The following is a 13,452-nucleotide window of genomic DNA, read 5'->3' as shown; positions in this document are numbered from 1 at the left end:
TCCACATTCATTCTTTTGCCTGTGGATTTCCAGTATCCCCAGCACCATTTGTTGAACAGACTATTCTTTCCCCATTGAATGGACTTGGCATCCTTGTCAAAAATCAACCGCCATGTATATGTGACTTCTCTGCACTCTCAATTCTGTTCCACTTGTCTATATGTCTTTCCTTACATTGATCTCCCACTGTTTTAATTACTGTAGCTTTGTAGTAAGTTTTGAAATAAAGAAGAGTGAATTATCCAAATTTTTTCTTTTTCCTGATTGTTTTGGCCATTTGGGGTCCCTTGCAATTCCTTGTGAATTTGGGGATAAGCTTTTCCATTTCCGGAAAAAAAAAAAAAGAAAGAAAAAGGCTGCTAGAATTTTGATAGAGATGGCATTGAATTTATAGATTGCTTTAGTCAAAATTGGTGTATGAACTATGTTAAGTCTTCCAATCCATGAACATAGTATGTCTTCCCATTTATTTAGGTCTTAATTTCTTTCAACAATATTTTATAATTTTCACTGTACAATTCTTTTTTTCAGTTCTCCTCAGATATTTCCTACTTTCCCTTTTGATTTCTACTTTCACCAATTGGTTGTTTAATAGTGTGTTTTTAATTTCCACATATTTGAGCCCTTTACAGTTTTTCCTCTATGTTGATTTCTAACTTTATTCCACTGTGATCTGAGAAGATTCTTTTTATGATTTCAGCATTCTAAAATTTATTAAGATGTAATTTGTGGCCTAACATATGGCCTATCCTGGAAAATGTTGCATATTTAACCTCAGAAGTATGTGTAATGTGCTGTTGTTGGGTGGAGTGTTGTATCTATGTCCATTAGGTCTAATTGGCTTATAGTGATGTTCAAGTCCTCTCCTTTTTTATCATCTACAGGATGTTTTATCAGTTACTGAAATGGGTGTATTGACATTTCCAACTATTATAGAACTTTCTCTTCATATCACTTCTGTCAATTTTTGCTTCATATATTTGGAGTTCTCTTGTGAAGTGCAAATATGTTTATAATCATTATATCTTCTCTCTGGTAGGCAATATCCTTCTTTGTCTCTTGTAATCTTTTTCTCTTAGCATCTATTTTGTCTGTGAATAATGTAGCCAATGTGTCTCTCTTTTGACTACTGTTTGCATGGAATATCTTTTTCCACCTTTTACTTTCAACCTGCTTGTGTCTGTCTACCTAAAGTGAATCTCTTCTAGACAGCGTATGGATAACTCATGCCTTTTCATCCAGTCTGATAATCTGTGCCTTTTAATACAGAGTTCAACACATGGACATTTAAGAGAAGAAATAACTTCCTTTTGCCATTTAGCTATTTGTTTTCTCTATGTTTTTTATGTTTTTTATTCCTCAATTACTCCATTACTGCTTTTTGGTATTTAGTTGCTTTTTTGTAGTGTACTATTTTGGTTCTCTTCTTCTTTCCTTTTCTTTATATTTTTAAGTTATTTTCTTACTAGTTCTCTTTGTAAATAAAATGGACATCTTAAACTAGTGACTTTTGTTGATAGTACCAACCTAGTTTTGGTTGTATTCAAATTTTCTATTCCCATATATCTCTGTCCCTCCCCAATTATATTGGTAGTATCTCAGGGTATACATTAATAGCCCATTCACACAGATCTATAATTTTTTTTGTTTTACATATTTTCCTGTTAAATCATATTTGGGGAAAACAAATGTATAATAATACAGGATTTTATATTTACCCATGTAGTTACCTTTATTAGTGTTCTTTATTTCTTCTTATGGGTTCAAGTTACTGCCTCATGTCATTTTGTTTCAGCCTGAAGGACTCCCTTTCACATTTCTTATAGGACAGTTCTTCTGGCAATGAACTCTTTCAACTTTATTTACTTATAAATATCTGAATTTCTCCTTTATTTTTAAAAGATAATTTTACCAGATGTAGAACTCTTGGCTGACAGTTCTTTTATCTAAGGATTTAAATATGCCATCCCAATGTCTTCTGGCCTTCATGGTTTCTGTTAATAAATCTGCTATTAATAATATTTAGTATCTCTTGTATGTGACAAGTTGCTTCTCTCTTGCTGCTTTCAAAATCCTCAATTTCTTTGGATTTTGACAATTGTGCTATAATATGTCTTGGTTCAGATCTCTCAGCATGTATTCTGTTTGGAGTTGACTGAACTACTGGACGTGTATATTAAAATCTTTCATCGGATTTGGAAGCTTTCAGCCATTATTTCTGCAAGTGCTTCATCTGTACCTTTTTCTCCCTCTTGTCCTGGGACTCCAATGGTGTTTATGTTGCTAAGCTTGATGCTATCTCAAAGGTCCTTCAGGCTCTGTTAAATTTCTTCATTATTTATTCATTCTGCTCCTCACACTAGATCATTTCTATTGTCAACAATCCTCGGTAAGATCCAACCTGAAGCCTTCCCTTTCTTCCATTATAAACATTTAACCCTCTTCTGTCTGCCTTTGATTTTCTTCCAAATGCCAGAGAAGATGGTTTACTTCCTTGCTCTGAATAAACAGTCTTTGTTTGCATTTGCTGTGTAGGATGATTAGGTTCATATATCAGTTTGGTGTCCAGTTGTTTGGTCATATACTGGCCTCATTATTGCTGTGGGAGTAATTCGTAGATGTGATTAGCATGTATTATGAGCAAAAGTGATTACTGTCAATATGGGGGTGGGCCTCATCAATCAGTTGTATGTCTGAAGAGCTAGAATTGTGGGTTCCAAGAATCACAGGGAAAGTTTGCCTAAAGATTACACTCCCCTCTCCTTCCTCAGATGGCAGACTAAGAAACTTAGACAAGAAGGCTTCTACGTAACTCTCACTGGAATTTCTTGCTTTTGGTCTGCTCTATGGATTTTGGGCTTTTCAGACCCTATAATTGTTAGAGCTAATTCCTTACTATATATCTCATACATATATATCCACATATATATAATATGTGTATATTCATGTGCACACACACATCTCTATGTTTCAGTTTCACTGTTGGTTCAGTTTCACTGGCGTTCCCTGGCTGATACAGGTGTTCTCCACTTATATCCACAGTTATCTGGAGGTTCCAGTGGGATCTGGTCATAGGGCCTGCCACTGTGGGTCCCAGCCTTGGACCAGGTATGGTATCTCCAAGGCCCCCTGTGCCCTGCTGTGCATGGTTGTCAAATCTGGGCCAACATGTTGAGTCAGCACCAGGCCTGAACTCTGCTATTTTACATTGAATTCCTTGGCTGTTCATTCTATTTTTGGTACCCAGGATTTTGTTATAGTTCTCCAAGCTTTTGGCTTCCTTGAGATATCAGGGCATTCCTTTCCTGCTGTATTTTGTGTTAGTGTTTTGTGTTCTGCTGCCTAAAACTGCTGACTATGTTAAGAAGGAGAATCATAGGGGAGCACACACACCCAGGCCCTCTAAGCCTGTTGTTTGAAGTGACCTCACAGACCAGTGAGTCTACAGTTCTCAAAAGACCAAAGTCCACTTGACAAACTTTGTTGTTGGTCACCAAAAAAACCTGTTGAGGATCTTCTTTGGTTTCAATTTTTTGTTCTGAGTGTTAGGCTTTGATCCAGAGGGAGTGCTGTTTTTAGTTTTCTGCCTGCTGGAGGGTTCAGACTTTTGAGTTTATGTTCACAGGCAGTCAAATGTCAGTTTGGGGTCACAAGACAGGAGGTGAACAAGCCTTAAAATTCTACAAACCATGGCTAGCTCTCATGGGGCCACCTAAGTCTAAATCTGGTCCTCTATGAAATGTTTCTTCTTCCTACATGTGCTGTCTTTACAATCCTAATTCTTGTGCTTCTCTTTCTACATGTCATAACTTCCCCAGGGGTGATTTGGGTCTTTAGTGGCTTGGCTTGGAAACATTTGACTTGAACAAAATCATTCGAGAGGATCCTTAAAACCCAAAGAGAATAAGATTTTTCATGCCCAGTGGGCAGCATTTTTGGATTGGTTTGCAGAGGAATCCCAACCAAATTATGAAACAAAAATTTCTTCCCTAAAGATTTTTTGGCCAAGATTAATAAATTTTACAAACTTAAGCAAAAACAGACTAATTTCCCTAAGACATTCTCCCCTTCCTTGTCCTCCACCTGCCTCTCTGTATCCAGCTCTCCCCCTTCACCTTCAGATCTCTCTCCTTCTGTACCTCCATGAGCTTCTCCCTCCTTTCTTCACCTTGTCCTGCTCACCTCCCATTTCCCAATAACATTCCTCAAACCCGCAAATGCCAATTGTCTCTATAGAACCACCCCTCCCATGAGCCAAGTATGCTGGCCACATTAGAATGAAACCTTGGAGCCAAGCTGAAGTAAGAGCTATAATCAAAGATTTACCTAAGCCCACACTAGACCAGAAAATATTCATAGACTATTTTAGAATTCTTTGACTTCTTGTGACCTAGAATTACCTGATATATATCAACTCATAAACATACTGGTTGGAACCACAATTTCTAATTCTAGATGGCAAAATGTTACTGGACTCCCATGGAAAGGAAACTAATGAATCTCTCTTTCACAGTTACCCAGAGGGATTTAAATTTCCTCAAAATGTAGGGCAAAAATATTCTAAAAGCCATTCCTAAAACCTGAATAATTTTTTGTAACTGATTGCACCATAATTTTATCAAGCAAACAGAGAAAAGTTGAAATTATAGGACACTTTGAGGATAGATTGGAAAATACCACCTGAAATTACTGGGGAGTTTAAGAAGGTGCTGAAGTAATGGGAGCCCTTTTATCTCATTTTGTCAGGAGAATGAAACCTGAAATTTGAAATTCAAAAACAGAAATTAGAATTTGAAATAACTCCTTTATCTGAACCACAGCACCTTGTAGAACATTTTGAAAGGGCTTTAGAACAAAAACAAGAAAGGACCCCAAGAAAACTTGCACCCTGCAGAACAAACATCTAGGTAGTCCATTTCCCAACCAGCCACTACTGATGAATACTTATAGATATTGTAAGCAGAAGAGACACTAGGAAAAGAAAAGATTGTCCCACTTTATGAATGAAAAACCAAGGCAAAGAAATCCCTCAATTTCAATTGATGACAATATTCTGATGAATGAAAGAACAATTATCCTACTTTAGCCTTCAACACTCAAGGTGAATTAAATGTAAATATAGTTGGTCAACATCATCCATTTCTGGTAGATACAAGAGCTTCTCTCTCTACATTCAATACTGCCACTTTTACACAACCTCTTCTGGGGGGTTGACATACCACACAGGGTGATGGACTTTTCAATTAATCCACAGATTTTTCCCATCACCATGTCCTTAACTCTGGTCCTTGGATCTTGTCTGAAAAACATTCCTTCCTTTTCTGGGGTACCACCATTACAAATTTAATACACATGAAAAGCTATTGCAAGGGCCTTGTAATACACCCACATATTTCACCAGTAGGTTAAGGCTGCCTTCCCAAAGCATCTTCTAAACTGCCTCTTTGTGATCCTCAATCAGGAGATTTCATCTATTAGAAGAGGCTTAGAGAAAAATTACTCTTGATCCTTGTTGGAAAAGAACTTCTCAGGTACCGCTAACTACATATAAAGCAGTGAAACTTCAGGGAGCAAATCCTTGGGTTCATGTTGCACAACTAAAGAAGCTATTCAGAATTACATATATTTAGAATGCAACTCCAAAAGGGTACCTCAAACTGATGATTTTGGAGATCTTGTAGATGTATCCAATCATTGAAAGCACACAGTTGACCCAAAACTTTCAGAACAAGCAGATGATCCCAGATAGTGAACAGCTTCTACCCAAGATGTCGGCCCAAGACCTCTCTCTAACTCTTCTTTTGCTTTTTTTTGGCTTGCTTATCTTCATTCTTCTTCTCATTCTTTATAGTTATTTTAGTTTCTTAGCAGCTAGAACAAATACCATACAATGGGTTGACTTCAACAATGGGAACTTATTGTTTGGCTCATGGTTTTGAGGATAGGAAATGCCCAAAATCAAGGTATCAGTGTGGTTATGCCTTCTCCCTGGAGACTGTGGTGTTCTGGGACTGGCTGCAGGCAGTTCTTGGTCCTTTATTTTTCCATCACGTGGCAATGCACATGGTGGCATTTTTTGCATCTATTCCAAATCCCATTGATTTCCACTGTCTTGCTTCCCATGACCTCTCTCTGTGGCCTTCAGAAGGTGGCTTCCAGTAATCAGATAAAATCCCATCCTTATTCAGCTGATACTTTAGTATCCTCATCAAAATGTCATGTTTACAATGGGTTCACACACATAGGAATGCACTGAGTTTATGGACAACTTTTTCTAGAGGTACATAGTTCCAAGCCACCTCAGTTGACCTCTGGTTGTTGCCACCTATAATGGTTATTTTTCTCTTTTATTCCACCATTAATATAATTGTTAGAACAGAGCATATTCATTCTAAAGCCATTCCTAGATTATCTCAAACAGTAGCCACTGTCAACAATCTTACTGGTTGCTTGATATGCCATAAATCACCATCATTGCCCCCCAGGATAATATTCCCCACAGGAAACTCTGGTTTCCTCAAATGAGATCATAAGATATACAGCCAGTGGTGTTTGAACTTTCATCATCATGTGCAGATGATGTTAAGCAAATCAATCTGTCACTTTCTTAGTGTCTTTTCCTCCTAGAAAAGAAAACAATTATTACATTCTATTACTCAGAACCTAGGTGATTCAGAATTTGAATAAATAACCTACGAAGGGTGATGAATCAAATACTTGCCACCTGAAAGAGACTAATAGAGATCCAAATAACCCAGCTAATGTAAGGCCTTTGTTCTGACTTTGTTATGAACAACTCCTTTTCTTCTTAATCTCCTTATGACTCCATTAGTTATTACTTACTTTGTGGCCAGAATGCCTGGTCTGTTTTATCCCAGACTAACACCTCATGCACTTTAGGAATAGTATTCTGAGAGCTAGCTGTCTGTACACAGAGACCATAACTCTATAAATAACCAAGGCTGGATATTCTGACTTATTCTCAAAATCCAAATTGAGACCATTCCTGCTTACTCAGGCCCACTACCCAAGAAAATACTAATGGTTTATGTGACACTCAGAGCTGTGTTCCCATCAGTAGAAAAGACTGTAAGAACCCTATCAGTAAAATAGATTGGGGTGATGAATGCATAACTATATAATGGTAACAGGTGATTTTACACCATGGATGATTGGTATGTGAATATATTTCAATAAAACTGAATTTAATTAAAAAAACAAAATTTATTCCACTCCCATTGTAAGTGCATGATGGATTAGCAGAGTGGGAGGGGGATGCATTTGGTGTATAGTTACCCAGGTACACAGGCTGATGGAGGTTCCCTTACCTTAAAATTTCATCACCTAGAATATGCAGCCTTCCTCAGTATATGTAAGAGAAGAACAAATCTCCCCAAATTTTTTGTTTTGTCCTGGAAATAATACATGTCATACTCACTCATAGCCCAGTGGCCAAAACAAGTTATGTAGCACTGTCTAATTGTCAGAGGAGGGAAAATATTATCTTCATGCTCAAAAGGAGAGGAAAATTGGATATTGGTAAGTATTAGTAACAACCTATTAACAATGGAATTATTTTATTTTTTAAATTATCTTAGTGTAAAATTGACTGGTGGTATAAGTTTGAGCTTTGACACATGGATAGATTACTGTAAATACCAGCATACTCAGGATATGGAATAGTTTCATCACCCCAAGAACTCCCCCTAATGCCTCTTTGTAGTCCCACCCTCCCCCACACCAAATGCCTGGCAACCACTGATCTGCTTCCTGTCACTACAGTTTTGCCTTTTTCAGAATGTCATATAAATGGAATTATACAGAATATTGAACCTGACTTCTTTCATTAAGTATAATGCCTTTGATCCACTCATGCCATTGCATGTACCAATAGTGCATTCCTGTCTATTGCTGAGTAGTATTCCATTGAATGGATGTACCACTGTTTGTTTATCAATTCACCAATTTAAGGCTATTTGGATTATATAAAAAAAGAACCCTATCAGTAACTCTGGCAGAGGTTATTAGTGATACATGTCTTCCCCAGATGGATTAGAGGTCAGTGTAAGCTCATGCCCCAGATGGATTAGAGTTCAGTGTAAGCTGACTGGCTTTAGACTTTTGTTGGCTTGTTGTGGTGGCACCTGGTCATTACTAATAATTACTGTTGTGCTTTGAACAGTGAAATAGGAATGTGGAACAGCCTTAAGGTAAAAAACTTATTTGACTCACTAAGGATGATCCTCCTGGCCTATGGGATTTGTTTTCCTGTCCCAGTTTGTGCAGTTGGAGTTTCTGGTTGTGAAGTGTGGTACAGAGACTATTTCACTGGTCTTGTTTTTGCTGTGCTGACCATGATGCTGGTATGTTGCATTGTATCCAGAATTTTAAATGCTTCTTTATAGATGTTTGCAGTGATGACACCAACAACAAAAAGGTCAAGCTCTTGCAATAAGGTGGGATATGACAACAACTGTGCAAGCTCCAAGCAGTAAAGATGTGTTTCTCTAGGTTTTTCTGGATTCATCAATCTCTTGCAAGGGAGAGCATGAGAAAAGGTGGGGACTAAAGGTACAAATAGGACAATAGTCAGACCATGTATAAAGAAAAGGACTCTGACCAACAGTCTGCATGTATCTGTTCAAGAAGCCAAATCACAGCCTCTGTAGCCTTTGGCCACAGGGAGTCAGGACTGCTATAGCCACTGCCAGCTTCCCTATCTTTTGCCACCACTTCCAACTTAACACCAACCATAGAGATCCAAGTATGCTCCCCTTACCAATCACATAAGATGCTTCTAGTTAGCCCACCTCTACCTTCCCCATGGCCACAACCTCTAATCACAGCATACCTGAAGCCATCCCTCTTTCCATTATAAAATTTTTATGATCCTCTCCCTGTCTTTGACTTTCTGCCAAACACAAGTGATGGTGATTGTCTCCCTTGCTATAGAAATCACTGAATACATAGCCTTTGCTTGTTCTCATTTACATGGTCTTTATTTCCATACAAATCTGGATCAGTCTTCCAACACTTTTGCTCATGGATTACAAAACTTTCTTGAAATATTGTGTACTCTGTGATGGTTAAGTTCATGTGTCCACCTGGATAGATTATGTTGTCTGGGTATTTGGTCAAGAAAGCACTGACCTAATTGTTACTGTGAGAGTGTTTTATAGATGGAGTTGCATCTATAGTCAATTGATTGCATCTATAGATGATTGCATCTACAATCAACAAAGTATTTGGCTTTTAGTAATTTGGAGGAGTTTCCTAATCCAATCAGTTAGAGGTCTTAAAATCCATAAATTAGGATTTCAAAAGTTAAAAAGGAGAATTTCTGATTTTACTACTGCCAGCTGGCTTAGCCTGGAGAGTTCACCTTCAGTTTTATTGAAGTTTCCAGCTTGCAGCCTGCATTTCAGAATTTGGACTTGGTGGTCCCCACCCATTTTCTTATAAGCCTGTCATATCTCTCCATCTCTATCTATACATCTCTATCTTCTCTCTGTCTATCTCTATCTATACATCAATATAGACAGATGTAGATTTCTATATATCTATATGTCTATGCATATAGAATCATCAATTCTGTTTCTCTGGGGTACCCTAATACATAATAGTTTGTAGATTTTAAGTCAGTATCTAAAATTTTCCTCTCTATATATAATCACTTTAAAAAAATATGTCAAATACTATCTAATTCTCCAGTGATATGAAACTATCATGCATTTAAAAACATTAAAACAGGCTCATCTTTAAGAGTACAGAGAATTTTGCATCACAGTTTTTGTCCTTGAAATCACTCTTCCAACCCACATCCACAGAAATATTTCATACCAATGTAATATATTTTTATGCTTGAAAACATTTTAGGCATCCCTTTTCTACACCAAAAATGAATAGAAAAATTCTAAAATTTTCTGTGACCATAAAGATTGCAAGGAAAATCAATTAATACCTTGAGATGAATGAATATAAGAACACATCAGTACTTATTGGATGCAGCTAAGGCAGTGTTGAGAGGGAAATTTAGAGCCCTAAATATTTGCATTAAAAAGAAGAAAGACATAAATTCAAAGTCCTAACTGAATACCTGGAGGAAATATAAAAAAGACCAGTAAACCAATCCCAAAGTAAGGAGAAGGAATGAAGTAATGAAGATTAGAGCAGAAATAATTGAAACTGAGAATAAAAAAACAACAGAAAGCATTAACAAAATCAAAAGTTGGTTATTTGAAAAGATTCTTCAGGGCTAAATGGTGTGAGAATGTGGTGGAAACAGGAAGTTTAGAGTCATGTATGTCACCAAAAGGAAAGTAGGAGGTTAAAACATGGGAATGTATAACACAGTGTATCTTGTGGTGGACAATGTCCATGATTAACTGTACAAATATGCTCTTTCATGAACTAGAACAAATGTATGACACTATTACAAAGAGTTAATAACTGATGGGTATATGGGAAAAAGTACCCATTACAAACTATTGACTATAGTAAAGAGTAATGATTTAATACTCTTTCACCAACAATAACAAATGTAATAAACCCATACTGTGAGCCAATAAAGGGAGGGATGGATAAGGGGTATGGGAAAATTTGGGTTTTGTTTTTTCTCTTTGTTTCTTTTCTGGAGTAGTGAAAATGTTCTAAAATTGATCATGGGGTTATATGTACAATTATGTGATGATACTGTGAGCTCCCCCCATTCCTTTTGGTCAATCAGGTGCACATTTTCTATTTTATTTCTTTCATACCCCATTCTTCACCCATTTTTGCTCCCCACAGGCCTGCTCCTAGAATTTCTAATGTCTGATCTTCCAACCACCTTCATGGACAGTTACCCATATTATTTAAATATATGTATAGTAGTGCTTTGGAATGTTTTATTATAATGTTTGTTAAATGCTGTCATGCAATAAACCTCATTCTGCTTTTCCCCATCACTTCCAAGGCTGCATTTCATGGACTGCCCCATCCTGTCAGGCTCCCTGATTCCCCCAGCCAGGGATGCCCCAGGGTGTCTGGGGGAGAGGAGGACATAAGGTCATGTGTGTCCCACTGCAGTCAACTGTGTCTTCAGCACCCTCCTCTGCATCACCATTTGGACATAGTGGACTTTATTTGGGGAATTCAATTTCCCCCAGTGCTCCTATCTTGGTTTCCAGAGCTGCTGTTCCATTTACAGGGTTGTGGGGAAGTTATTTGGCCTATCAGAGCTTCCTGGCTGTGTTGGTGTCTGAAGCTCTCCAAGTTGGGTCTCCCTGGCTGCATGTGGGTGTGGTGACCCCTATACCCACAGCTGTGAGCTCAGCTGGTAGCTGCAAAGAAAGCCTTCTGCCTGCAGGTGGCCCCCTTGAGCTATTGGCCCCTAAGAACCCCTACCCCCATGGCTGGACATTTAGTTGTGGATCTGGGTTTGTGGGTGCAGCCTTAGAGCAGAAACAGCTTTTTGAGTCCTTGAATCCAAGCTGCTCACATTATACTCAAACACTACAGTCCAGAGAGGGTAAGGAATTTGGGGAAGTCACCCAGGAGCTGGGGTGCTGCCTAGAACCCAGACCTCCTGCCTCACACATTTCTGCCTGGTCCCTGCACCAGGACAGCTGCAGAATTAGGACTAGATTGACCTGGAAGGCCAGGTGTGGTGGGTGCAGTGCTGCTACTCCCTGGCTGTCACCTTCCCTCCCTGTGCCTCAGATCCTTGGCTGCAAAGGGGGATAGGAATGATGTTTTTGCCAAGACTACCAGAGATCAGACCAAGATTGGGCCCCAGGCCCTTGGGTGCAGTCACCTGGAAATGTGGGACTGCCATCTGGAGCTGGGTCATGGGGATGAGAGCTGGTGCCTAGGTGTTCATGGGGTGCAGCCACATGTCAGGCATAGCCCCAGACACCTAGAGTGTGGAGGGTGGAGTGGGGGATTGAGAGTTGCATTATGGCCCATTCCTGACTCTAAATCTTTCTGAATCTCCAAAGCCCCATCTTGGCCTCAATGCTACCAATCTTCCTCCCAGCCCATCTGCCATGGGCCACTTCTTGGAGGAGGAAGGCAGCTAGATCCTGTCCTTCACAGACTCTGGCTTCCTAGGTCTCTACCACGTGGGCATGACCCACTGTCTGCAGCAAGTGGGAAGGTGCATCTCAGCCTTCTGGGGAGAATAGGGGCCAGGAACCAGCAGGAAAACCCTAAGAGGAAGCTGATTTGGTTGGGAGGTGGGTGGGCACACAGAGAGTGGTGTTTTTAGGAGCTCTGTTTAGGTTTGCTAATGCTGCCCTTATGCAAAATATCAGAAATGGATTGACTTTTACAAAGGGGGTTTATTTGGTTACAAAGTTTCAATCTGAAGGCCATGAAAATGTCCAAATGAAGGCATCAACAGAAGTATACCTTCACCAAAGGAAGGCCAATGGCATCCGGAAAACCTCTGTTAGCTGAGAGGACACGTGGCTGGCATCTGCTGATCCCAGGTTGTGTTCCAGTTCCACTCAGCTCCTGTGCATTCTTCAAAGTGTTTCTCTTGGCTGCAGCAACTCCTGTCTGTGAACTGTTTTATAGGACTCCAGTGATTCAATTAAGACCCACCCTGAATGGGTGTGGTAACACCTCCATGTAAATTATCCAATCAAAGTTTTCACCCACAGTTGATTGAGTCACTTTGCTATGGAAACACTCAAAGGATACCAACCTAATCAATAGTAATATATCTGCCCATACAAGATTTCATCAAAGAACATGATGTTTGGGGGGACGTAATACATGCAAACTGGCACATTCCAAACCCTGGATGCCAAAGTGACAAGATCTTTCCACGTTCAAAATACATTCATCCCATCACAATATCACAAAAGCTTAAATCATTTAAATCATTTGTACTTAACTATTGTACTGAACAATAGTTAAGTTTAAGGTCCCATTGAAATCAGGTACAGCCATAGTCTGTCCTAAGGTAAATTTTTCTTCTAGCTGTGGACCTGTGAAAGTTAGAACAAGTTGTGTACTGTCAATATACAAAGGAGGACAGTCATAGGATAAATATTCCCATTGCCATAAAGAGAAACTGAAAGGTAAATAAGGCTAACAAGACCAAAACAGTTCCTAAAACCTGCAGGGCAAACTTCAGTAGACTTCAAAGTCTGAGAGTCATTTATGAAATGATGTTTTATACTTGAGACTTGAGAGAGCAGCTGTGCCATCCTTTCCAAAGGCTTATGTGGCAGCCCTTTTCTTGCCAAATGCTGGGGTGAGTGTTCCAACATATCCACACACTGGAGAGACCACCTTCTCAGCCCCACCCTCCTCAAACATTGGGGTGCCACCTGGAGTCTTCCAGGGCACAGGCTCTCCCCTCTATGAACAGTGGGGTGGTGGCTAGGCTCTCCCCACTCCCTGGGGAATGTGCTCCACCCTCTCTGGGGCCTGGGATGGCAACACTCTTCCTAAGCATCAAGG

General features: G+C 39.3%; 1 protein-coding gene across 2 annotated transcripts in view; it reads left to right on the top strand.

Annotated features, from left to right (window-relative positions):
* LOC119543321 (endogenous retrovirus group K member 13-1 Env polyprotein-like) overlaps nt 1-13,452 on the top strand; it is a 194,291-nt gene that overhangs the window by 166,447 nt on the left and 14,392 nt on the right. The gene's annotated exons all lie outside the window — the stretch shown is intronic.

The sequence above is a fragment of the Choloepus didactylus genome, chromosome 8 (assembly GCF_015220235.1).
Source record: "Choloepus didactylus isolate mChoDid1 chromosome 8, mChoDid1.pri, whole genome shotgun sequence".
Taxonomy (NCBI): Eukaryota; Metazoa; Chordata; class Mammalia; order Pilosa; family Megalonychidae; genus Choloepus; species Choloepus didactylus.
This window is presented reverse-complemented; position numbering and strand designations above follow the sequence as displayed.